Raw genomic sequence first — 11,365 nt, 5'->3', positions numbered from 1 at the left:
ATTTACTTATTTTACTGTCTACTGTTTGCTCATCGGGAATCTCCCTGCCAATGTCATCAGTTCCATTTCATTTACCATTAAGAGTTGAGGGTAGATAAGTTTAACATTAATGTCAGGACCCTGCCTAGTCTGAGTTGTCATTGCGTTCTCCTATATGTAATTGACAGTCCCCACTGCTGATGTCTAGTTTTACTCCATACCTTCGAACACCTCCATAAAAAGTGTACAGTTTACTATAACTTTGTCTACCAAATAGAAAGTACACTGCAAAATTACACCACATATGCTAATGGGTTTGCTGGCCTGTAGTTTTATAACTTTAGATTTACTTCCCATCACCATTATGATCTTACAGTTTTATTCGGGTGGTGTAGGTACATTCATTTCCTGCGCTATCTCTTTAAACAAACTGGTTGACATCAGGCTTGTTGCTGCAGCAGTATCCAAAACAACTGGTTCATCTGTTTCCCACCTTTACCTTTATTGTTGCTTGAATAGTTTCACTTACCTTGTGTGTTATTTCTTCCTCTTCAGTGAACAAATCTTCTTTCATTTCTACTTCCTTATCATATCTTAAAAATAGATTTACAGATATGTTGCATGTGTAAGCTTGTTTCAATGTCTACTTCCTCTTTCCTACTTCTGTTCATGTTAGTGTTTATGTCGCTTATGATATTACTGTGGTCAGTGGCAGTTCATTGCCTTTTCCTCTAGTCATGCCCGATTTTTTTCTCCTGGTCATGGTAAAGATATTGTTTCATTTTCTGCCGCCACTTCTACTATGTTCATCTTATGTTCACGTGCTCGCCAGTTTGTGTCCCGTTTGCTTTGGTTTGGATGTATGGGCTGCTGGTTCTCTCTTTGATCCTTGTGTTCCACATTCCGATGCTAGTAATTTGCATTTCCTTGTCGCCTTGTATCAAAGTTTTCTCTCGAATTTCTCCTCTCTTGGTCATTGGCGTACCAATGAGGCTGTGGCTGACAGGTAAACCGATTGTACTGATTTCTGGTGCATAAGGATGCCATTCATTCATACGCACAAGGCCATTATAGTTTCCAAAGCCTTCGCCATTACGGTTCTGTTCGTCCCATTTGGGTTGTGTTCATTACCGTTTTGATAACTAGGCTTGGCTTGCCCATCCATATGACTTAAATCTATTGAGTCGAGCACTGAGAGAAAATACTCGAGATCATATTTGTGAAAGTTTAGTAATTTTTCCCTAACATTTTCAGGCAACATGTTCTTTAAGATTTTCAATACATCGACTTGAGATATCGAATTATTCCAGTAGCAGGTCTTGTTTAGATATGTTTCAAAATAGTTTCTTAGCTCTTGGAATGATGTGATAATGGGTTGAATACCTCTTGTCTTAATTTATCCTGGATAGCTGTTGATCAGTATTTATCTAAAAATGTATTCTCAAATTGGTCGTATGTCTCGCAGAGTTCATTTATCTCTGTAGCCCACTAAAGGGCGTCGCCTTCTGTGTGTCCTACCACATATTTGATCTTTTGAGCTTCTGTCCAAGTCCTAGACAGCACATTCGTAAAGGCTCTGACAAACACTACCGAGCGCGTTCGCTTTGTTTTATTTAAAAGTACAGGAAATTTTCGGTATTTTATTAAACTCTCGTCCATTAACAACGCTGTCCTTCAGGACGGAACAGCATTTACATGCGGTGATAAATATCTGTCTCACAACAGTTTCGCCCGTTGCTCGCGCTGCGCATCGGCATGAGCTCGCGAGGAGTGGGTTGGCCATCGTTTCTCTCACCAACAGACGGCTGTTTATAGCTCCGCTTACCGGCCCTGGTGATGATATTGTCGTACTTCATTTGTTAATTATTTCATCCATTAATCTTTTTTCTACCTGTTTGATATCATGTTCTACACGTTTTAAAATTTCTTCTTCCTTGTCCCCCATTACTTCCTATACTGCTTCCACATAAGTACGCTGTTCACGTACGCATTTTTCCGCGAACATTGTGTTTTCCTCTTTTGTATTATCCTTTACTGTTTCGTAAAGCTGGACAATATCTGTGTTGATTCTTTTATGTTCTAATTTAAGTAATACTATTTCCACAACGATTTTTCTCTACATTTTCTGGTGAGTCGTCACAGAACGACTGCAGCTTCGCTACTTCTCATTGTATATTATCTATGTTAACCTGCGTATTCTTTTGCATTACCTATAAATTGTCCTGAGTTTCTCTGTTTCTGGATAGCTCCTGTCCGTAGGTGCATGTGAGTGTTCCAAATTTATCTTCCACTGTGACTTTTAATATCTCACTCATATCGTGAACTGCAGTTTGTACTTGTTCGTTAGTTTTCCTGTCAACTTCTGTGCAGATTTGCGAAATCTGCTGTGTGAACTTTGTATCTAGATTATTGAGTTCTGTTCGCAAATTTCTTACTTCGCCTGATATGTGTGCCGTATTTGTGTTTACCTTCCTGATCTCGGACTTTACTTTGGTCATGTCTGCTTGTATTGTTTCTTAACTCGACATTTTTGAATTTACTGTGTTCAAATTGGTCTCTAAACACGACACTTTTGAATTTATGTCTGTTTTCATTGCGTTCATGTCTGTTTGTATTGTTTCTGTTAAGGCTCGAAATAAGACTTTCATATCTTCCCTAGTCACTTCTGGCCTACACCTGTCAGCATCTGTGTCTATACTATGAGGACTATTTTCATTTAAAATACTACTTTGCCTTGAAGTGTCATTAATTTCGTCTACAATAATCAACGTATTGCTTGTAATTTAATGTTCGGTATTCATGGGTGTTGAATGCAACAATGGCATGTCGCGCCCAGCATCCAAATAATCACCGCTTCATGGTTCAAAACCACTCAAGTTACGTTTTCAAACGCAAATCTACTACTTTGGCATTTTGATTTTGAAATGACATTTGCTTATTGTTATGTCCATTCATTGTAGAAATCTTTGTGCCTTGGCAGTTACCAAAATTAATATTTTCTTTGTTTGGATTTTACTTCCGCGCTATTTCTCGCTCGATAGAATGCATGTACAGCTATATGTACTTGTAATCTCAATTGTTGTTCACTCGATATGCTTTTTGTTCTGATAAAGAAATGTCATTCTCTCTACTTGATAACAATAGCCTCTGAAGCTTTAGGTTCTGGATTTTCGGAAATAGGTGTTTGGATTTTCTAATGTGTCTACTAGGAATGCATTCTCTACAAACATTGCGATGTCCTATCTTATTGTTGTCTTGTAACTGGTACTTCCCTCTATTGTACTTTTAGTTGTCCACTCTTGGTATTGTCGTCTTCTTCCTTTTAATTTATTTATTATTACTATTTTTTCAGTTAGTATTTTTCCAGTGCTGCATCATTGTAACTGTCATGTATTCAGAGTACATGGAACATAAAGAAATTATTAACATACATGTATATTCATTGTCTTAACAATACTAGTACTCACAGTTTTGCCCAATACATATCGTGCCTGTCACTTATTGCTGCTTTATAATATAATAAAAAAATAATAAGAAATGTTTAGATATATGGAAATAATGAGATTAATTTTTTGGCATTTCAGACAAGCACGATAAGTTGAGTATGCCTATGAATGGGCAAAGAATCTTTTCATATTAGTTTTAAATAAACGAAAAAGTCTTTCTCTTGTTGTAGATTTATGCTTACTAATTAGTAACTCTATGTCCGATCGCTGTATCCACCTACAAAATCTTGACCATGTCCATCATTACTTTTGTAATCAGATCTTCGTAATAACTCCGCAGTACACAGGTGGGCTTCTTGGAATTTTATATATTACAGTACTACTTGGAAAAATTCAGTTTTTCCCTGGTGACTTACTTCTATATTATTTATTATATGCACATCAAAAATACAGACTTTTTACTTATTTTTAAACCAAAATAATAAGCTTCAAAATAAGAAATTTTACTCATGACTCTTGAGAAAAAAAGATTTACATCACCTCTCTGCTGCTGGAAAGTCAGTTGAAGACCTCATAAAGAAATGAAGTGAGCAAACAAGAAACCAGAAGAAAAGCCTTGAAAGGGAAACAGAGCCTTCTAAAGAGATATAAGGAAAAAACGTTAAGTTGAACTTTAATCTGTACATTTTACTGAGAACATATAAAGGCTAGAACTATGAAAGTTTGTACACTTATTTATATGAATCCAGTAAATGTTGTCTAAAGAGTATATTTAGAAATTGTGAGTGTAAGCTGAGATATGGGGCAAATTTCTTGGAATTTTGCATTAATAATATATTATACTTACTGAATTATAATTAAAAATTATTAAAATTCTCCTACTTATGCTTAATATAATCCAAAAACCTCACAAGAGAAGCTTATTGTATGCAAAGATGTTAAACAGAGAAAATTTTGTAGAAATGTCTTGAATAGTGTCTGACAGAAAGATGCATATATCATTTTCTGAAAATAAAAGTTTCAAATTTAATAAGAAGGTTAAATATATATATTCCAAGGAATTTAATGGTAAGTGTGTTAAATTTATGTAAAGCATGGCATAAAATTTTATTGCAGTACCTTCTAAATTGTGGATCTGTGTATCTTTTAAATAGTGTATATTTTTCATAAAGGCCCCCCTTAAACAGATAGTAAAATATGATTCAATCATTTTCAAATATAAAAACATATGACTAAAAGTTATTTAAGAGAGAAGACTGTAATACTGAAAATGTGTCAAACACATATTACAATTACAAAACACTCATAATGATTTCGATTATAATTATTTAAGTAATTTTGCAGATCACTTGCAACATTTATGTCAGTTATAAAAAATATTAAATGCACACAAAATTCTCTTTCCTTGTATGGATTGTGTTTAATTAGCTTCTCCAAATAGTAAAATATATCACTGATCTCTTTGTCTGTTTGGTGTGGTTGAAGTAGCTCTTGTTGAGAAGAGTGTTTTAATTGGCAGTGTGGTTTTGAGATAGACATTTTTATGGGAAAGTTTTTGTAGTTTAAGATTTGTGTGATATGATGTGCTCTTCAAAACAAATTATTAAATGACTGAAATGATCAAGAGACAAAGCTTCACAACAAATAATTTTTAACACTGACACATAACTAAACTGAAGTCTTGGATCTCTCCTTTTCAAACAAGAAACACTGATAATAGTACAAAGAAGAGACAAAGATAAACAGTAATGAATTTTACAAGTTTTATGAGTATTATGGCACACAATCATACTGCACCATTATTTATTATATGCACATCAAAAATACAGACTTTTTACTTATTTTTAAACAAAATAATCAGCTTCAAAATAAGAAACAAAATAAAAAGAAATAAAAAGAAAAATAGACATTTTTATGGGAAAGTTTTTTTAGTTTAAGATTTGTGTGATATGATGTGCTCTTCAAAACAAATTATTAAATGACTGAAATGATCAAGAGACAAAGCTTCACAACAAATAATTTTTAACACTGACACATAACTAAACTGAAGTCTTGGATCTCTCCTTTTCAAACAAGAAACACTGATAATAGTACAAAGAAGAGACAAAGATAAACAGTAATGAATTTTACAAGTTTTATGAGTATTATGGCACACAATCATACTGCACCATTTTGTTGTACATTGTCAAGGTACTGAGCATTATTTACACAGACCACATCAATATCCACAATTGAGGTTTGCTGTAAAGTTTGTAACACTAGTTTATCTTATTGCAAGAAAGTAGGTTAGAATATGATTGTGTCAGTCAAGAGTTAATATCATATTGTAAACTAAATAAAAATATTGTAGGAGTGACACCAATAGAAAGAACGAAACTTTATCTTGGACTGGAAAATGTGAAGAACATGTGAACTGATGTGTCAGAAGTAAATGACATATCGGGCATTCACAAATGAAAACAAAACAGTTAAACAAGAGGAAGAAATTGTGGAATCGCTAGAACAGAGATATTTGGATATGAAAAATATGTTGGCAAATATAACTCAGTTTATGAGAAAGAGTGAAGAACAGACACTGTTGGAAAATCAAGAGCAGTACTAAAAGTCATATTTAGAAAATAAGAAACAAGTACAAGCCATTAAACAGTTGATTATTGAAAGTAAAGAACAATGTAATGTAATTTCTGAACAGTCTGGAAAACATTGTAAAGTAATGTTAGTAATTTTTGGGAAAAATAAATAATACTGAAGTTAGAATATGTCCTGTAGAAAGAAGAGCTGGAGAAACATAATCTAGAAGTTTTACTACTAATAGGAGAACTAAGAGTAGGCAGGAAAGATGATAAAGTGAGTTTTGAGAATACTCATACTGAAAACGAAAATGTAACTGAAGTAGAATTTGTTCTGGTAGCTGAGACTAACACTGTTGTTAATGTTGAAAATTTCGATATAGGCTGAAATAATTAGTAGAGTGTTCGTACATCCATATTTAAACTGGATGAAGGCAGGACACATCTGGTATAATTTTTATTAAAATGATAGTTCCTCTAGCTGTACTTAAGATTTCTTATTTACTTCGCTACTAGTTTCAGCATTGCGTCACCATCATCTCCAGGCCCATACACTTTGATGAATTCAGTTGTGTGTGGCTCAGTCTAGAAGCCTGCAGTGAAATCGACACATGCTCAACATGGATGGTTGACAATAACTAGTTACTTCTAGATGAGCCACACACAACTGATTTCATCAAAGTGTACAGGCCTCAAGATGGCATTGACGCAACGTTGAAACTAGTAGTGAAGTAAATAAAAAATCATAAGTACAGCTGAAGGCATTATCATTTTAATAAAAATAGTTAGTAGACAGAAGTACAGGGCTATTACAAATGATTGAAGTGATTTCATAAATTCACTGTAGCTCCATTCATTGACATATGGTCACGACGCACTACAGATACATAGAAAAACTCATAAAGTTTTGTTCGGCTGAAGCCGCACTTCAGGTTTCTGCCGCCAGAGCGCTCGAGAGCGCAGTGAGACAAAATGACGACAGGAGCCGAGAAAGCGTATGTCGTGCTTGAAATGCACTCACATTGGTCAGTCATACCAGTGCAACGACACTCGAGGACGAAGTTCAACAAAGATCCACCAACTGCTAACTCCATTCGGCGATGGTATGCGCAGTTTAAAGCTCCTGGATGCCTCTGTAAGGGGAAATCAACAGGTCGGCCTGCAGTGAGCGAAGAAACGGTTGAACGCGTGCAGGCAAGTTTCACGCGTAGCCCGCGGAAAATTGGCTCATGCCACAACTGGAGACCGACAGCGCCGACTTCATCTTTCAACTGGATGGTGCTCCACCGCACTTCCATCATGATGTTCGGCATTTCTTAAACAGGAGATTGGAAAACCGATGGATCGGTCGTGGTGGAGATCATGATCAGCAATTCATCTCATGGCCTCCACGCTCTCCCGACTTAACCCCATGCGATTTCTTTCTGTGGGGTTATGTGAAAGATTCAGTGTTTAAACCTCCTCTACCAAGAAACGTGCCAGAACTGTGAGCTCGCATCAACGGTGCTTTCGAACTCATTGATGGGAACATGCTGCGCCGAGTGTGGGAGGAACTTGATTATCGGCTTGATGTCTGCCGAATCACTAAAGGGGCACATATTGAACATTTGTGAATGCCTAAAAAAACTTTTTGAGTTTTTGTATGTGTGTGCAAAGCATTGTGAAAATATCTCAAATAATAAAGTTATTGTAGAGCTGTGAAATCGCTTCAATCATTTATAATAACCCTGTATGTAGCTAATTTTTCGTAATGATGTAGGAGATGATTACCGTTGTGAGTGAAGTATTCGATGTTGATGAGAATATTAGCCTTTTACTTGTTTTGAAAGATAACATTGTAGAGTAAGAAATTGAAAATAAGTTATTTTATTTATCAGTTAAATACTGGTTTTCAACATTATGTACAGAATGCTGCTTAACATCTAATTTTGTAAAAGTAATTCTATGTGGGAAAGATTATCCAAATTTTCTAAACAAAAGCAAATGTCTGATAGCACAAGTACCAGAAAGAGTTTTGTGAACAGTTTAAAAGCAATTCAAAAGAACTTTGAGTTAATAAAGTAAATAATGATGACTCATGATAATGTTTAGTTCCAATGGAGAATTTCGTACCTTTAAACTAACAACTACAATAAGGGAAAGAACAACTGTGGTACATGAAACACAAATAATACTGAGTTTGCTCAAAAGATCCACACTTTTGGATTGACAGCAGACTTAAGGGAAAAATTAATCATAAGATTTCAACAGGTCATAGGCATTCAAGGGAAAGGTAGCACAGAATACAGTAATGAAAAGAGTGACAAACTATTAGATTAATTAATTTGCTCCAGAAAAATAACTGTTATGTACTGAAATTCGTCACTTAAAGAGAATTTTGATTATGAACTTTTTTTGAACTTGCTATGTAGTGCTATATGCTTAGTTTTCTGCTACAGTCTGAATACTTAATAATTATTTAATATCTGAGCCTATATTATGTTAAGATTAGTGCTGAACTGTGACTCATAAATTTATATGCCTTTTTTATTCTCAGTGTTAAAAAAATATGAATTTGAACTTAGGATATCTTTCAGACTATGTGTAAGAATGATTAATACTAAATTTTATAACTTATGGTGATTTTATGATTAATGGCAAGTGAAATCTTGAAAGGTCAAACTTGTCTATTTCATATTTGGTTAGAAAATAACTGTCAATTTAATGTTGCATTAATAGTGAGAGTATATTTTACACTAAACCCTCAGGTGGACATTCACACTTTGTATGTTATGTGCAGAGTGTTACATTATGTTCATTTTAACATACTGTGGTGTGGTGTAGCCAATGTAAAGGTTTACACTTGTGAATAGCTCAAGCTTGTTAAAGAGAGGGCAAGAGTAATCTCTTGGGACAGCTCTACAAATTACTGTATGATTTTTCTCTTGTGTATTCAACATATCACTGATATTAGATGAGTGATCTTTCTTTTAGAAATATGAAACTGAAAGAAATCAAAAAATGTTAACCTTAGGTGTCTTTCACTTTTCATTGAGGTATGTTGCTTTTAACATTCTTTTACTAAAATGGCTGATATGTTCCCCTGAGGTCAATTTGGAATCAGTGAAAAATCCCAACATTTTAGCTGTCTTACTTTCTACACCTTCTGAAATTTCTAACAGAAAGTAATCACTCTGTCTGAGTTACAAAGAAATGTATTTCAGGGGAAACAGTTCACTGGTGCCTTTAGAGATTCCTCTGGCATTTGTTTTAACATGTGCATTTTGATGGGGAGTAATTATTATAATTATGTCATATGTATAGCAGATCATATAATAAGGTGGTACATCATTCATCACCATTATAAAAACAATGGCCAAATAAAAGAGCCCTATGGTACACTTGTGCCAATTTTCATGTAGATTCTTGGTTCCACACAGAGACAATTGTTTTCTAATAATGAAGGGCACGGTAACTACTTTTATTGATGGGTTAGTATCCCATAAAACCCAGATTTTTCAGACCATATTTTACCAGCAGAAAAATACTCCTTTTGGAGTACAAAAAAGGATAAAATGCCCCTCTTTACTAAAAGACTCTGACTGAAATATGTTACTAACTGCCTCATTCTACCTTCCTCAACACCTTTAAAATTTTTGGGAAAAATATGGATATGTGGATATGTTTGCACTCTTTTTAACATGGAAGTCACACTGCTACAAGCTGTCCTAACTGTAATTCACATCCACCTACTAGTCCATCACTGTAAGTCTCTCATGCCCATCTACTCACTGTTTCCCATTCTCATCATTCATTTGGCCCAACTTATTGTCATTATCTTTTTGTGGCTCTCCAGCTGTCAGTGTCTCCTGTCTCACAGCGAAAGTAACCTTTGTTCTATCATACTACTATTCTCTCCTTTTGCTGTCAATGTCTCCCTCTTGTTCTCTCTTACTTCTACCGTCTCATTCAATCCTACTCACTGCTGCTGTCTCTTTTCACTATCTCTCTCTTCCTCATTGCCATTGTCATAGACTCTGTCTCTTATTATCACTTACTCTCAACCACTTCCACTTTCTCCTTCTCTTTATTGCTCTCCCATTGGCGCTGTCTCCTTCACTCTTTTCCTTGCACTGTTCTCTTATGGCCTACTATGTTCCACTGCCACTGTGTCCCTCTCTTTCTCTCACACTGTCACTGTCTCCTTAGTCCTTTCTGTACAACAAACACTGCCTTCTATCTTCCAGTATTTATTATTTTTCCATCTCTTTCCTGCTGCCACTGTCTCCCTCTTTCTCAGCATAAAAAATGCGAATATGTTCACAAGCTAATATTTTTGCGAAAATTTTTAAAGGTGCTGTGGAAGGTGTAATGAGATACTGGTACCCTCAGGGCCTTTTAATAAAGAGGAACATATTCGCCTTTTTTGTGATCCAATAGGAGCGTTTTCCACTGGTTCCCTTCTTTTCTCTGTCACAACAGGTAATGTCACGCATATGAAAAGAACTTGATGGCTCAGGAAAATTTTGATAGTTCACTGATGTGAAATTGATACAACGCAAAACTAATTTTACGCCTCAGACTGGATTTTACGCGCATAAAAAATTTGCATGTTCTTCAGTACTACGACATGGAGTTTCCAGAAACCTTCTAATGATAATGGAGGCACTTTACATAATATTTCCCGTCCTGCATCACTTCACAAACTACATTTTCGCCTCACACCGCATTTTGAGTGTACAAGTATGGTAACTTTGAACCTCTGTATCTCGGAAACGGATTAAGGTATGTAGAAAATTTTCAAGAGTATTGGAGACAGGAGTCTCAGGAACATGTGGTAAAAGGTGCAGCCATTTGCTGTTCATGGCCGTTTTGGAAACCGCGGCTGGGATTTGGTACGATGCTGACGGCGAAAAAAGTCTCAGAAACATCCTATGATTTATCGTAAATGCATTATTCATTCATTCACAGGCATAACCGTCAATTTAATTAAATTACGAGTTAACCACGGACACACTCCTTGACAATCAATCTATTTAACTTTTACGTGCATATTTTACGTATACAAGTAGGGTAACTTTGAACCTCTGTATCTGGGAAATGGATAAATATATCAAGAAAAATTTCAAGGTTGCTCAACACTGGTATCTTGCGAGTATATCGCACAAATTTAGCCATTTGCTGTGGGTAGAAGTCTTGGAATCCTCGGCTGGGTTTTCTTACGCTGGTAACTGCGAAAATATAGTAAAAAAATCATTTTTTGGGGTTTTCCTAGGAACCGTCCACGAACTAGTGGTACCTCCATAAATAACATCAATCCTACTGTAGACCACATCAAATGCAAAAAGAACCAACCGAGTTACTTTATTTTCCTGAGGGCCACTTTTACAA

The sequence above is a fragment of the Schistocerca americana genome, chromosome 3 (assembly GCF_021461395.2).
Source record: "Schistocerca americana isolate TAMUIC-IGC-003095 chromosome 3, iqSchAmer2.1, whole genome shotgun sequence".
Lineage (NCBI taxonomy): Eukaryota > Metazoa > Arthropoda > Insecta > Orthoptera > Acrididae > Schistocerca > Schistocerca americana.
This window is presented reverse-complemented; position numbering follows the sequence as displayed.